Here is a 16,181-nt window from a genome sequence, read left to right on the forward strand (position 1 = left end):
TGCCAGTATCCCACTGGCCGAATGGAGTCCCTTGTCCCTCCAGGGTCAGGGTGAGAGGACACTTCAGAGTCACATAACAAAGAACGTGCATGGATCTCCACAGCAATGGGCTGGTGCGTGTGTGCAAACTATGAGACACACATGTGCAGATGCTGAAGGCAATCGGGTCTAATTATCTGGCAATTAGACCTCATCCTTTGGCTAAGGCAACCTGAACAACACAAGGTAGCAGAAATGTATTCCTCCAGTGGAATCATATTTTTCTCCATGTGTCTGAAGCTTTCTAGATTTGCATGAGGAATGGAAGTAGACGCTTCCTGTAGATTTAAAGGTCAAGTAAGAAAGGCTATCTGGATACCCTCCCAAATGAAGACAGGATTTGAACATCAGAGAAGGAGATGACAATGTCTGGAAGCTCCCCAAGTGGGGAAGGGTTTGTGGGAGGAGTCTCCTGCAGCCTAGGCTTGCCTCAGACTCACTGTGTGGTGAGTTCACCAAGGATGACCTTGAACCCCTGATGCTCCCTCCCTTCCTCCAGTACCATGGGCACGTGCCCTCACGCTCAGTTTATGGTTTATGTGGTGCTGGAGACCAAACCCAGGGCTTCATGCATGCTGGGCAAGCACCCTACCAACCAAGCCGCACCCCCAGACCCTTGACTCCAAATTCTGCTGAAAAATCTTCAAGGTGACTCCTCACTGGGGCACTTCAGAATTTGGGGGAGGAGAGTCTTGTTAAGATATGGGTGGAATCATTCACAGTTCACAAATACATAGGAAAAAAAAACCCTCAGAGCTAAAACTAAAATTAGGAAATAAAGGCTCAATAAGGGGATTTAGGTGGAATCATCGCCATCAAAAGCAGCAAGCATATGGGCTGTGCTGTGGAGTGGAGACCATCAAACTGAGGTTAGACTGATCGCCCAGAAGAGAAGGGAAGCTTGCCTTTTGAAAGCCCAGATCCTGAATCCGATTTCAATGCAGCCCCAGCAAGACCGCCCAGCACTGCGTCTGGCCTTTGGAGACAATGCCCGCTTCAGAACATTTGATGTGGCCCCTGGAAAACTTTCTACAAAGCAAAGCAAAGGGTGAGGCACCCCCCACCACCACCACCCAGGACATTACTCAGTAGAAGACGCCTTTTGAAAGTGTCTCTAATAGCCTGCCCTGTGTTTTAATGAGTTGGAAGGCCTGCCTCCATTGGCTGGGATTTTCAAGAAGGCTTTCTGTGGCTCCCTCTGGCTCCCACTAGTTCCTGTTTGATTCTGCATATTCATAAAATGCTCTGCAGGACACAGCGCAGTTCAAAAACTTGCTTTCAGCTTTGACGACTTCAATAAGCCTGTTCCTCTCCACTTGGTGGTTAATTCACTGGGCTCAGAAGACACTCCTACTGGGCATTTTGAGCTGAAAGTTGGCAGAACAAGGTGAGGATTTCAAGGGCTGGGAGCAACCTTAGTCAGGGACAGGTGGTAAAGGTTTGCCAGAGGGACTCTGCCCACTTCTGATTAGCTCAGGAATGAGACGCCCTCCCCTGGCTCAGTTTGCAAAAATAGTTCTGTTTTATAGTCACCTTTTTCCTTCTGCTTTGGGAGGCTCCATGAAGGAAGGAAGCAGCTGCAAAAAGAAGAGGAAGAAATGCTTAAGCAGCGAAGCGTTGAGGCCGAACTCACTCCTGGCTCAGCGTCATTCAGGTTCCTCCATTATAAAGTCATCCTGGTATGAAGTCCAAGGCCAAGGTGACTTCTCAATTGTTTCCTAGGGTCGACCTTAGCCCAGTAACCCTGAGTCTATGAGCAGGATGACGTTTCCAGAGCACAGCTCTAATCCGTGGTCCCTCTATTGGGTACAGAAAGCAGAGCATTGGGCATCCACAGTGTGCCAGGCAGTTGGGCTCCAGGCAGATAATGGCAAGCAAACAAATAAATTCCCCGCCTTCATGAAGCTCCTAGTCTGGCAGAGGAAGCCAGGTGGATCCAGGTGAGTACAAAGAAGTATGGAATTATCCAGAAAGAGTGCTGTGAGGTGGAAGAATTCAAATGGAGGCATATAAATATGTGTGTGTGTGTGTGTGTGTGTGTGTGTGTGTGTGTGTGTGTGTGTGGTGGCGGGTGTCAGGGGAAGTTTTCCTGGTAGGCAATACTTGCAATCCATTTGAAGGGAGGGTCAGGCATGAGGATTGTGCCTGTCATGCCATCACTCAGGAAGCAGAGGCAGGAGGATCTCAGGTTCCGAGTCATCCTGGACTGCACAGTGAGATAATGTCTCAAAAACGGATAAGCAAGCAAACAAAAGCCCTCAACAGTTCCCCAGAGATGGACTGGGGTAGGAGGAAGAGGCGTTTCTAGAGAAAGTGGCCATCTAAATGCTTCAGCTGTCCTTAGAAAGGACAGTACTGAGGATGCAGAGCAGCTCAGAGTGTTTGTTGTTCTTCCAGAGGACCTGAGTCCATTTCTCAGCAGCCATGGCCCCTGGTCCACAACTGTCCATAACTACAGCTCCAGCGGACCTGATGGCCTCTTCTGGTCTCCTCCACAAGCACTATATTCATGCACAAATCCATACAGAGACATACATACATCACACAATTTAAAATAAAATGAAGGGCAACAGCCCCTCCTGTGTCCCTAGTCCCTGCAGGCTCTAGACCCTATCTCATCTTCTAATTACATTCCACCCCTAAACTCGCCTCCAACCCACACCAACTCCATCTCTAAAGCCACATGTAACCCTTTATAGGGGAACGAAAGGCCCTTGGTTGAGCACACTTTCACACACACACACACACACACACACACACACACACACACACACACACACACACACACTGTAGCTGTAAGTTCTTCCAGTCCCACTCCGCCCCACAGTCCCATGTTTCTTCGGTCCTGCTCAGCCCCACAGTCCCGCAGCTGTTTATAAAATAATTGTTCAGAGGCTTGTATTAACTACAAACTGTATGGTCTAACGGCTCAGGCGTCTCGCTAGCTAGCTCCTGCAACTTAACCCATTTCTGTAAATCTATGCATTGCCACGTGGCCATGCGTTACCCGCCGGAACCTTGTTGCTCCTTTGGCGGCGGCTGGTGTTTCCCCTGACTCCACCCTTCATCTCGGCTCCAGTTCAAAGGGACCGCTGACCTAATCCTGCCCTGCCACAGGCCAATGCAGCTTTGACTATCAACCAATCAGAGCAACACATAGTCACAGAAAGACATCCCACAGCAGCACTCTCACACACACTCTCACACATACACACACATTCATATACTCTCTCACACTCTCACACTCACTCATGCACATGCACACTCACACACACACATACTCTCACATACATATGCACTTTCTCTCACACACATATGCACATTCTCACACACTCTCTCACACACATTCTCTCACACATATGCACACTTTCACACATATACTCTCTCAAACACACTCTCACACTCATACACACATATGCATACCTCTCACACATATATACACACTCTACAAACTCTCTCATACACATTCTCATGCTCTCTCACATTTACACATGTACACACTTTCACACATAGACTCATGCACACTCACACATATACATACTCTCTCACACCCACTCTCTCACACCTACTCACCCACAGGCACACTCTTACACTCTCTCACACTCACATGTATATACACTCTCTCTCACACTGGCACCCACCCAAACTCTCACTCTCACACACATATGCACAGTTCCTCACACTGGCACTCTCATACACACTCTCACACTCACACACATATGCACAGTCCCTCACACTGGCACTCTCACACACACTCTCATACTCACACACATATGCACAGTCCCTCACACTGGCACTCTCATACACACTCTCATACTCACACACATATGCACAGTCCCTCACACTGGCACTCTCACACACACTCTCATACTCACACACATATGCACACTCCCTCACACTGGCACTCTCACACACACTCTCATACTCACACACATATGCACACTCCCTCACACTGGCACTCTCACACACACTCTCATACTCATACATATATGCACACTCCCTCCCACTGGCACTCACACACACACTCTCACACTGGCACTCTCATACACACTCTCTCACATTCACACACATGCAGACTCCCTCCCACTGGCACTCTCACACACACTCTCACACTCACACACATACACACTCTCACACTCACACAGACAACAGCATCATCACCACTACAGAACTATGAAGCAGATGCCAGTGCTGCCCCAGTTTCACAGGAGTAGAAACTGGGCTTGATATGGCTGCTCACCATGCAGTGATCACCAAGTAGGATCTAGAGCTGGGATTCAAACCAAGAAGCCTGACACTGGAAACTTAACTAGATGTTACACAGCATGCCTCTAATATGGCAGCAATCAAGAAGAGGAAACAAGTGAGGTCTTGACAGAAGTTGATCCACTGGTAGAAGTTGTCCCATCCAAGTTCATAGGAAAGTTTGTTGTGATTGATTACTCATGTCTGCCGTGAGTGCAGCACAAGAAGACACAGTACATGTGCTATGTATGTATTTTTAATCTCTGAATCAACGAAATATGCACTCTAAACTCCTCCCTCGGGCCAGAAGTGTGTTGCCTATCTCCTCCATAAGACTTCCTGAGCTTTCTCTGGCCACTCCGGGTTTCAGTGTCATGTCTGATAATGTCTCAAAGTCCCCACTCTATGGCTGATACAGTCAGTCAGAGATTAACTTAGCCCAGGTCAGCTGTGTTTCCTGCCACATTTCTTCCCCCTAGGCTTTTCCTTCCCATTAGCCCCACAGCCCTAATCTCCATTCTAAGGGAACTAAACCTATCTCTCTCCTCCACACAAGAAAATCATTCCCAAGTCAGGAATCCATCTCAGGTTCTTTCAAAGACAATTATCAGCTCTTAAACACTGACTCATCTCTCCAGCCCCTGTATTTGTATTTAAAACCACCCCTTTAAAAATAATGAGAGCAAATTAAAACTTTTTAGAGGCATCCCATGACCCTTTCATGCATATAAAATCCAAAAGAAAAGAGAAAAATCTCAGACTTCTCACATTTGCTGTGGCATGGTTGCCTGACACAGCCACCACACCAATGTCTGTCCTCCTTTGTCTGTCTGCTATTCCAAAGTCATTCCTGCCAAAAAAACTCCAACCAAAGGATACAGGAACCTGAGACTCAACACACACACACACACACACACACACACACACACACACGCACAAAACTCATTTGAATTTGAAAAATCCAAGGTCGATTCTCCTATCAACCTTTTGCAGTAACATCTACCAACCCAGCTAGGTCCACATCAATGCCCAAACCTGACAAGTTTCATCAATTTATTTTGATTGCACCATCTGTACCAAAAAGAAAAAAAAAAGGAAAGAAAAAGAGCAGGTTCACCACGTGGAACTCCTTGAGTGTGTGCAAAGCATTCTGGACAGAAGTACGCATGCTCATTTCATCCTCACACCCCATCCCAGGTTTGTCAACCACTAAGAATGCTTTTGAGGACTGGAAATGCTTTCAACTGTGTTTGCCTTTTTTTTCCAGGAAGCCTTTAAAATCATCTCTCTGGGTCTAATTATCTTTTATGGGGTACTAATGCCTCATTCCTCTGTGTTCTCCGGTTTTAGCAGTCATCTTCCCTGCCTACAATATCACAAAACACATGCAGGCTGGGCTCATGGGGCCAGGGGTGCTATTACTTGACACAGAGAAAGCCAGATCCTACTCAGCTGTACCAGGTTTAACTGTGGGCAAACTCAGGTTGCTCTGGCATTCTTTTCTGCACTCCATTTTGAGGACAACTCTGTATTTAACAGAAAGCAAAGCTTCCTCTGCCTTTTTTTGCCAAGGCAATTGAAACAGAGGCTTAGGACACTCACCCTGGAATCAGCTTTCCTGGGGGTTGAATTCTGTCTACATCTCTTATTATCCACAAAGCCCTGCACAAGATGTGCAACCTCTCAGACCCGCACTAATATATCTGCAGCATGCCCCAACTCATGCACGTGAGGCGGAGCAGATAGCAAGAAGGGGCATGTCAGAACTGGGGCAGGTGTAACCTCCACAGCTCACCCCTAGTGTCCTGTGTCCAGAAGCTATGCCCCATATCCTCAAGGATCCAAGCCAGTGTCCGCATCTGTGCATCAAGTGCAGACATGAGCCTGTAGAGGACGTGTCAGACCTTCTGGTCTACGGGAGGGGTAGCTTGTGCTTCGAACAGGTAGTCACTTAAGGGGTGCTGTACAAGTGTTTGTTCAACAAAACAAATACTTTGGTTGTAAAACAGTTCTCTGCCTCAACATCCTCCCACCCTCTCCTTCCTCCCCAACTGTCAGGACCAAAGGAAACCACAATCCCCCAAACCCCAAAAGGCAGTCCAAATATCCAGAAATGGGCTCAACCTGGACTGTAGGAGGATTTCTGATGGTTAGATAAAAGCCAACATCCCCCAGGAACTTGTGAAACTGGTTCCTTCAACCAAAAGGAGTCATTTTCCTCACAGAAGGGGCATATGGATTTCTGTGGTACCTATTAGCATATTAAAGTGCATGCTGGCCTCCAGGCTCCCTCAGTATCATAAGTACCTGTTACACATGTCAGAGTCCATGCTGGCATCCTAGCCCTTCTCACCTCCTTCCCTAAACTCCCTCCAGCTCATGGGCTTCCCTCCCCATAGCCACTCCTTCTCCTTGTAACCCTGCCATTCTCACTGTTATCTATCTGTCTATCTATCTGTCTGTCTATCTGTCTATCTATCTATCTATCTATCTATCTATCTATCTATCTATCTATCTTCCCAGCTCATGCTTCTCTTGCTGTATTCCCTCTAGTCTCTATTGTCTGTTCTTCTCCCCTCTCTCACAGATAGTCCTGGCCAGGTCCAGTCTGCCGTTCATGGTCAGTCTAATTTCTCTCTCTACTCTGGACTCTTCCAGATACCTCTGGCTGTTTTCTCTCTCAAATCTACAATAAAAACCTTCCCCTTAATGCCATGGAGCATACCATAGAAAAGTTGTCAGTTTATACATCAACAAGCAGCTGAGTGTGCCTCATGATAGAAGAAGGATGAATGAGGACAGACAGACCCTGGAGCAGCCACTGCCATAGGCTCAGCTGGACATTCCTGTCATCCCTGTCACGGCAAACGGGCAAAGTCCAAGGAAACTCAGGATTGCTCATTTTTCGTCTGGATTTTTTTGGGTGTGTGTATGTGAAGGGGTCATGGGATGCCTTTAAAAAGTTTTGATTTGCTCTCATTACTTAAAAGCATGGTTTTAAATACAAATATGATGGCTCGGAAAGATGGCCCAGAAGTTAAGAGCAAGTACTGTTATTGTGAAGGACCCGAATTCCATTCCCAACGCGTGCCTCAGGTGGCCCACAACTGTCGAGGCATCCAGCCTCAGGTTGTCAGATACCTCTGGCCTCCACAGGTGCCTGTACTCATGTACACACACCCACACGCTGACAGAGGCACAAAATTAACATCAAAAACAATTTTTTAAATAAAAACACAGTTCCCTGTCTTCTCATGTGGGAAAGTCAAAACGGCACCTTCCTGGGTTCACTGCCCCCACTGCAGCCATCAGATGAGAGGCAGCTGCTCTCAGGCCCTCTGGGCTCTCTTCCGCGGCCTGCACATTTGCTTCACCAGCCTGACCCTGGTAGATATCTAAGGTTATTACCCTCACCTTCTGCTATGGTTGAGAAATATGTTCCCCAAGGCCCAGGTATTAAAAATTTGGTTTTCCCTGTTCTTGGCACTCTTGGGAGAACATGGAACCTTAGAAGTGGGGCCTCCTGGGAGGTCTTGAAGTCATTGGAAATGTCCTTGGAGGAGATACTGGGGCCCTAGTTCCTTCCTTCCCTTCTCGTTGGCTGTGAGGTGAGCAGCTTTGCTCCACCATGTTGTCCCATATCATAATGTACCCACCTGTCACAAGCCAAGAGCAATGGGACCACGTGCCAAAGCCTCCCAAACCGTTAGCAAATGTTCTCACTGTAAGTCGATCTCCCTTGGATATTTGTTATAGTACCAGACAGCTGATTAACACAACCCGGAAAGAAGAACCCCACATTCAGACCCATGCAGGCATATATGAGACAAGCTACTTCCTGTGTCTAGCTTGGTGTCCCCATCCATTTGATGGAGATTGACTAGACTTCACCCAAGAATATGCATTTTAAGTTGGAGGCTGCATATGAGATTCCATCTGGACAAATTCTGCTGCTCTTGATTTGATGAACCCTGCTATGGGATGTTCTCTATGCTATGAATGTGTTGCTCTGATTGGTTAATAAATAAAGTGCTGATTGGCCAGTAGCCAGGCAGGACAAAGAGAGAGGAGAATTCTGGGAACAGGAAGGCTGGGGAAGAGACGCTGCCAGCCACTGCCAGGACAAGCAACATGTAAAATACTGGTAAGCCACAAGCCACGTGGCAAGGTATAGATTAATAGAAATGGGTTAATTTAAGATATAAGAACTAGATAGCAAGAAGCCTGCCACGGCCATACAGTTTATAAGTAATATAAGTCTCTGTGTGTTTACTTGGTTGGGTCTGAGCAGCTGTGGGACTGGTGGGTGAGAGATATTTGTCCTGACTGTGGGCCAGGCAGGACCAGGAAAACTCTAGCTACAGAACACCCCATGCTTCCAAAAATAACCTTCCTGAAGAGGGGGAGGGATGTGCCTATTTGAAGAACATACTTGTTGAACTTGCCATAACAATATACAGCACACTGAGTAACGCTTCTCTTGAAACGTGCCTGCTCAGTTCAAAGCTGAGCTGCAGCAGCCTCTCTCACTTCCTAATCCTCGGGGAGAAATTCAGTCCCACGCTTGCTCCAGCACCTGGGAGGTGCTAAGACTGGGTTCCCCGGCTGCCCAAGCTTTGCGCTCATCTCTCTCCATCGTCTGTGGGTGATGTGCCTCTTCTTGTGAGAGTGTTCACCTTTGGACAAGGGCCCGCTCAGCTGTGTAGAAACTCAACTATGGCAGCAAAAGCTGTTCCCAAATAAAGTCACACTGAGGATGTGAATGGACATGCATTCTGGAGTGGCACTGTTCAAAACAGGCTGGCTGGGGTCATTTAAAGGAAAGCGGCTTTTCCCTCACTAACAGCCACAGCACCTAAGAGTCGCAGTCATTCAGGAGTCATTTGCTGATCATTAAAGTCAGATTACAAAGTATGGGGGCTGGGGAAGTGACTTGGTCAGTAAAGTGCTCACATGGAAGCATGAGGACCCGTGTTAAAAGCCTGGCATGGTGGTATACATTTGTAATCCCAGAACATGGAGAGCAGAGACCCCTGACAGCCACCCTAAGCTACCTGGGGAGTTCCAGGACAATGAGAGATTCAGTATCAGAAATAACAGAGTGGGGTTGGAGTTAACTCAACAATTAAGAACACTTGAAGCTCTTCCAGAGGACCTGAGTTTGACTGCCCAGCACCTATGTTGGGTTGCTTAAAACTACCTGTAACTCCAGAGAATCCAACACCTACTTCTAGCCTCTGAAGGCATCTGCACACATGTAGCATACATTTACAAAGACATACACACATACACACACACACACACACACACACACACACACACACACAAACAATTAAAATAATCTTTAAAAAATAATCCAAGTGGACAGTCTGAGAAACAATGGCTTCTATGTGAACGCATGCTCATGTACACCCTCACATATTTGGAGTGTATAAAAGGCAAAGACCACTTTACAGTCTTGCATATAAGTTATCTATTCTTAGGACTGATTTCAAGCTAAACCCTCCACAATTCTGTGTTGCAGAGGTATTTGGCGGAATTCCAGTAAGAATCAGCTACCCGGCACTAACAGAAACACCTTTATGGAGCGAAGTGATGAGCCTTCAAATATTTGTACATTTTTTGAGGCTAAGAGAGTAACTGGTGAATCAGCCAGGCTAATAATCAGTAAGGCCCTGCAAGTATGACTTTCTCTTCCTCCAATTTTTTCTAAACAAGATCTGTAGAGAAAGGCACTCAGCCACATCTCCACATGCTGCTGGGTCCCTGCTCACCTGGGAAGGGAGTAGCAACACTGCAAAACAGCTCAGAATAATAGAATCACCTTAAGACCCATGGAATGCCCAAGATGGGATTCTGCTCTCCTAGGAGGAACATTTCCGAAACCAGTTGAATAGAGAGAGCCTGCTCTAATCACCTGGGAAGACTGCGATGCATTAATAAGAGGTTCGACTTTTTCTGGGAAATAATGCCCTAAGAGTGCTCTAGACAAGACAAGATATGTCCTTTGTTCCCTCTGAGATGGTAAAGCCTTGTCAGGCAGAGAAGACAAAAGGCCCCAGGGTAGCAAGCAGGCTCCCACTCAAAGAATTCACCCAGGCTGCCCTCTTAAAACACAGTTCAAGCCTGGACGTGTAAGCATCCAGCCTGATTATCAGTGTTCTCTAGCAAAGCATGGGTTGAAAGGCCTGGTCAGCCAGGCTTGGGTCAGGAAGCTATTTCTCTAATTCAACTTGAGAGTCCATCAATCATGCCTGCTGGTGAACCTTTCATAATATTAAAGACAGACTCTGCACATACACTTCCAATAGAGTTCTAACTTCCAGATCTTTACAAAATGATGATGATAATAAAATAACAACAACAACAGTAATAATAATAAGAGTTATTCAGTGTTAGGAGCTTTCTCCTCACCACAGCAGCCTGAGGTGGGGGCGGGGGTACAATTCCCTGATTATCCAATTTATAGATGCGCATATTCAAGCAAGGAGAAAGTACTGGGGAGGGGTCCTCTGATGACAAGTGAGAGAAATCTGAGTCTAGATTACAGGAGAGAAAATAGAATGTATTCAGTCACGAAAGCAGGAAACATGATAGAATCTTCCAGAAGTTGGAAGAGCTGTTGAAGCAGGAATCCGAGATTAGTGCTGGACTCAGGCTTTCTCTCTCCTCCTCTTCCTTTCTCTCCTGCCCTGTCACTGTTATCACTTGCCCCTTCTTGGTCTCATCTTCTGTGGCTGCACAGGACCCTCCAAGCTTGACATTGCTCATTCTGTCTTGCATGTTTTCATCCACAACTCACCACACTCTTTCCAGCCATGAAGAAAACAAGTGATGAGACGTGTAACTTTGTAGACATGACCACAGTGCCTCCCTGTACCAGGCTTTTCCTTTTGGGCCACCAACCAGTCCCCAATCATGACTCAGAGACTTATTATTAGTTTTAAATGCATGTCCTTAGCTTAGGCACATTTCTGGCTAGCTCTTTTAACTTAAACTGTTTCTCCTTATCTACCTTTTGCCTCGGGATTTTTTCTTTTCTTTCCTTCTGTATATCTTACTTTCACTGGTTCTCGTACCTGGCTGGCTGGCTAGTGACTCCCTGGCTTCTCGTTCTTCATTCTTCTCCTATTTATTCTCTCTGCCTGCCAACCCCACCTAGCTTTTCTCTGCCTGGCTATTGGCCGTTCAGCTCTTTATTAGACCAATCAGGTGCTTTAGGCAGGCAAAATGAAACAAATGAAACACATTTTTACATAATTAAACAAATACAGCACAGGCCGTGGCCGTCTGCGCTGTGTCGGTGGCGGAAACAATAATGCAGATCGTGGCCCGTGGACGGCGGCCCCCAGAGCTGGACGGGGCACTATGAACGCAGAGGAGCAGTTTGTCAACATTGACTTGAATGATGACAACATCTGCAGTGTTTGTAAACTGGGAACAGACCAAGAGACGCTCTCCTTCTGCCACATCTGCTTTGAGCTGAATCTCAAGGGAGTGCGAAAATCTAATCTTTTACATACCAAATCACTGAGAGGCCATAAAGACTGCTTTGAAAAATATCATTTAATTGCAAACCAGGATTGTTCTCGATCCAAGCTTTCCAAAAGTACTTATGAAGGAGTTAAAACCATTCTGAGTAAGAAGATAAACTGGATTGTACAGTATGCACAAAATAAGGATATGGACTTGGATCCCGAGTGTTCCAAAAATACCCAACATCACCTGTTTAATCTCAGGCATAAGCCAGATAAGAAATTGCTCCCACAGTTTGACTCTCAGGTGCCAAAGTACTCTGCCCAAAGGATCGCTGGAAACACCGGTGCCATCTCGAGTTACACACAAAGGATTTTGGAGCAGGGGGAAAATACAGACTTTGGGCTTGTTATATTGCAAGGCTCAGATGCACTATGTGTAAGGATTTGGTCCTTATTTACGTCCTTTAATTACGTCATCAGCCTTCGCCGGCTTCCCAGCCTAAAAAGCGGGTGGGCCCTCTGTGGGCTCTCTGTCCCCTCTCCTTCCCCCATCAGTCCCCCTCTCTCCCTCTCCCCCCTTGTCTCTCTCTCTCTCTCTCTCTCTCTCTCTCTCTCTCTCTCTCCCCCCTAATAAAGCTCTAAAAAGGTAACCATGATTCTTTTAATCAGCACTCTCCTCCGAGGGCATGGCCGCCGCGGGCGGCGACCAGTCATGAGGGGCAGCTCGGTGGCATAACCAACATTGGTGCCGTTCAGACTCAGATACACCACCGAACACCGAGGACCTGCTGACTGCTGCTGCTTGCCGCCTCTTCCCCTATCCAGCGAGACCGCGAGCGCAAGCACGTCCCTCGCCGCCTCCGCTGGACCCCCACACCGCCACCGCCATAATTCTTCACCACAGTAAGTCCGCTGTTCTCATGCGGTTGTAGTCTGAGCTACGGACACCCCGGGGGTTGTCCTCGAGCTGCACCAGCAATGACACATTTTCGTTTCTGACGAGAAAGTAAATGATGTCTTGGTCTACCGGGTGGACCAACTATGGTGCAGCTGCAGCCCTTCACATCCCTTGACGAAGAGGATGGTGAACTTGAGCTGATTCATGGATCTCTCTCCACTCTTTGGGGACGCCTAAGATTGTAGTCTGATCCCGGTTTGTTATTTTAATTTTTTTATTTTTTCTCTCAGCTACAGCCATGCGACAAAAGGGCGGATATATTGGTGGATAGGGGCAGGCACCAGTAAACCTGGTCTCATAACAGTGTAAATCTGGCCGCATAACAGAGTCGCGGGAACTTCTGCCAGAGAACGGGCAAATAAGAGTTACTTTATCTCCAAGCTTTCTGCTAAAGTTCTGAAACCCTTCTCCTTCCCCACTTCTGCGTCTCCACGTGCAACCTTTTCTGTCTGACTTCCGCCGGCGGTGGGCGGGCTCAAATGGGCGGGCTTGGGTGGCTTCTATGACTCTAGCCCTAACTCACCTTAACTCCACCCACTCATTCTCAAACTGCCTTGAGAAGCACAGACGGGTCTAAAAGCGGCTAAGATCCATACAAATAAGTTTACAGTAGTCAGGATGGCTCTTAAGCCAAAAAAATCAGCTTATAGCCTCAGACAAGTCTTCTGGAAAGTATCGGTTTATAGTCTGCCTACTGGCAGATCTTCCAAAAACTGTCCTTAAGCCATCAATCAGCAGGAAAAAAAAAATTTCAGGACATAGAGTAAAATTCGTCTCTTGTTCCCCAGACCTCCCCGACTAAAACTTAAGCATCTGGAGAGCAAGGCTTCTGGCCCCACAGGCAAAAGAGTCATCTGTGGCATTTTAAGGTGTGCCAGGGAAAAGATAAAAGTCTGAAAACAAAATTGCCAAGTGCTGGCACTCGCTGACTCCCAAAAGCTGTTGGGTCCCTGTTTTAAGTGAGGAAAAGGCCATGGGCCAGCGAATGCCCTGCCAGGCCATCGACAGCCTTGTTAAAAGTGCAGCCTAGAAAGACAATGAGTCAGCTGACTGCCCCAGGCACCAAGATGCATGGGTACATCAAGCTAAGACCTCCAGCAGACCTAGGCTTGGCTACACACATGGCAGGGAACCCAGAACTCAGCAGGGAAGCGATCCATTTCTTTCCTTCTGGACACCAGAGCCACTGACTCAGTCCTGGGAGTTTTGGGATGCCACCTCTCTTTTATTGTCGGGTACAGAGGACAGCCTTACCACCTCACCAGATTTAATTGTACTTTCAGAGTTACTTAATGAAAAAAGATTTCCACCTAAAATAAGAGCTCATTGCTTCACTCCAGATCCACTGCCTGTGTTTCTCATGTGCATACAGACAGGGCCCTGATCTTTGCCTTGTCCCTAATTCCAAAAAAAAAGATTTCTCATGTACCACAAGCTTTTCTCTTCCCAGTTTCCTGTTCTAACTCACTGTTCAGCTAATGGTACAGGACCACCACAGAACCGGAGTCCAGAGATCATCAAATAAGAAACTGTAACAGGCCGGGCGGTGGTGGCGCACGCCTTTAATCCCAGCACTCGGGAGGCAGAGGCCGGCGGATCTCTGTGAGTTCGAGGCCAGCCTGGGCTACCAAGTGAGTCCCAGGAAAGGCACAAAGCTACACAGAGAAACCCTGTCTCGAAAAACCAAAAAAAAAAAAAAAAAAAAAAAGAAACTGTAACAGCTAAAAGGTATTTACACCCCCAGACCCAAAAGCATCTGGGCGCTACAAAAAGACTTTAATGTAAACATCTATTACTATGAGATGCTTTTAACAATTGATCACCTGTCTTCCCAGATGCTGAACCAGTAAAGGAAACAGGTACTTTAAAATAATCTGTCTCTGATAAAGCTTAATATGCTTCAAAATCCATAGGGACAGGCCAGATCTACCTCAGATAAATGTCAACATAAAATAATAATGATTCTTTTATCTCTCTAAGTTTTTTCTGTGTCACCAGCATCTTGTCAAACAGAAAGTTCCCAGCCACAGCCAAGAGGGATACATGTCTCCAGAGCAAACGGATGACAGACAGCATCCCACAACGCCTGTCTACCTCGGAAGACTCCCCTTCTCCATCACCCAAGAGCCAACCAACGTCCAAAAGTCAGCTGGAAGCAGTTTTTGAGAGGAACGACGCCCCTAGTCCCATCTACCTGCTTTTTTTATAATAAGGGAAAGTCTGGGATGTAAGGTTTTGGTCCTTATTTACGGCCTTTAATTACGTCATCAGCCTTCCCAGCCTAAAAAGCGGGTGGGCCCTCTGTGGGCTCTCTGTCCCCTCTCCTTTGCGCTCCTTCCCCCGTCGGTCCCCCTCTCTCCCTCTCCCCACCTTCTCTCTCTCTCTTTCTCTCTCTCTCTCTCTGTGTCTTTCTCTGTCTCTCCCCCACCCCCAATAAAGCTCTAAAAAGGTAATCAATGGCTATGATTCTTTTAATCAGCACGCTCCTCCGAGGGCATGGCCGCCGCGGGTGGCTACCAGCCATGAGAGGCAGCTCGGCGGCATAACCAACACTATGGCCTCACAAACACAACCAGGGGCAGAAGAAAGAAGAGATGAGCTCTGGTCCAGAGGCAACTGTCCCGACCCAGAATCTGCATTACAGCAGAGAACAGCTGAATTCAATGACTCTTGAGGAAGTAGAAGAACTGAACACAAGGCTCCAACAGCAAATCCAGGGAGAGTTAACTCACCAAGTGCAAGAAAAAGACTCTCTGGCGTCAGAGTTCCGTGTCCATCACGTTGCCATTGAGCAGCTTCTCAAGAACTACTCCAGGTTACCATGCCTGCAAGTTGGCCAGGCAGAAATGAGGTCACACCTGCCCATAAACAACTGAACTGAACGTAGTTCCTGTGCTTCACCCTGCTGGTCTGTCAAGCATGTGTACCTAGAAAATGTTTGAAGAAAGTTATGGTCCATTTTTATGGTTGTTGTACTTGCAAAACATAAGATAATATTATCTTTACCTAATAAAGTGGATCACTCTAGTCTAGGGTTAATCATTTGGCTTCATTTGGGGACTTTTTCTTATGATTACTCAATGCCCCTCCCTAACTTTTACCATGTGTGACTACTTAAATATACTGATACAGTGTGTTTTTATTGGACATTTTCTATTGTAACTCAGCTGTCAAAACAATAGAAGTCTAATAAGGTCTTACGTTAGTCTAAACTACTAGAGATAATTTTTAAGAGGGAAGTAGAATTCATAATATCACCTTATTTATGAGCAATATTTTAATATAAAATTTTATATATAAAATTGCAAAAAAATAACAAATGCAGCACAAACAAATGTAACACATCTTTGCCTAGTTAAAGTAATATTCCACAACACATCCCTGAGTGATAAGTGATGGGATGTATGTGATTACACAGACATGACCTCGGTGCACCCCTGAGTTATATGAAACTACAAGAT

General features: G+C 46.6%; 1 long non-coding RNA gene and 1 pseudogene across 1 annotated transcript; both read left to right on the forward strand.

The window, feature by feature from the left end:
• The first annotated feature begins 1,325 nt into the window (after positions 1 to 1,325).
• LOC128123305 (uncharacterized) lies at positions 1,326 to 8,330 on the forward strand. The gene is made up of 3 exons (XR_008222639.1): positions 1,326 to 1,426; positions 1,595 to 1,979; positions 6,943 to 8,330. It is a non-coding gene; the product is annotated as an uncharacterized LOC128123305 (long non-coding RNA).
• A 1,286-nt stretch (positions 8,331 to 9,616) lies between these two features.
• Positions 9,617 to 15,747, forward strand: LOC128123304 (protein EURL homolog; annotated as a pseudogene).
• Positions 15,748 to 16,181: the final 434 nt, after the last annotated feature.

The sequence above is a fragment of the Peromyscus californicus genome, unplaced genomic scaffold (genome assembly GCF_007827085.1).
Source record: "Peromyscus californicus insignis strain IS unplaced genomic scaffold, ASM782708v3 Scaffold_3__1_contigs__length_106647218, whole genome shotgun sequence".
In the NCBI taxonomy this organism is placed as follows: domain Eukaryota; kingdom Metazoa; phylum Chordata; class Mammalia; order Rodentia; family Cricetidae; genus Peromyscus; species Peromyscus californicus.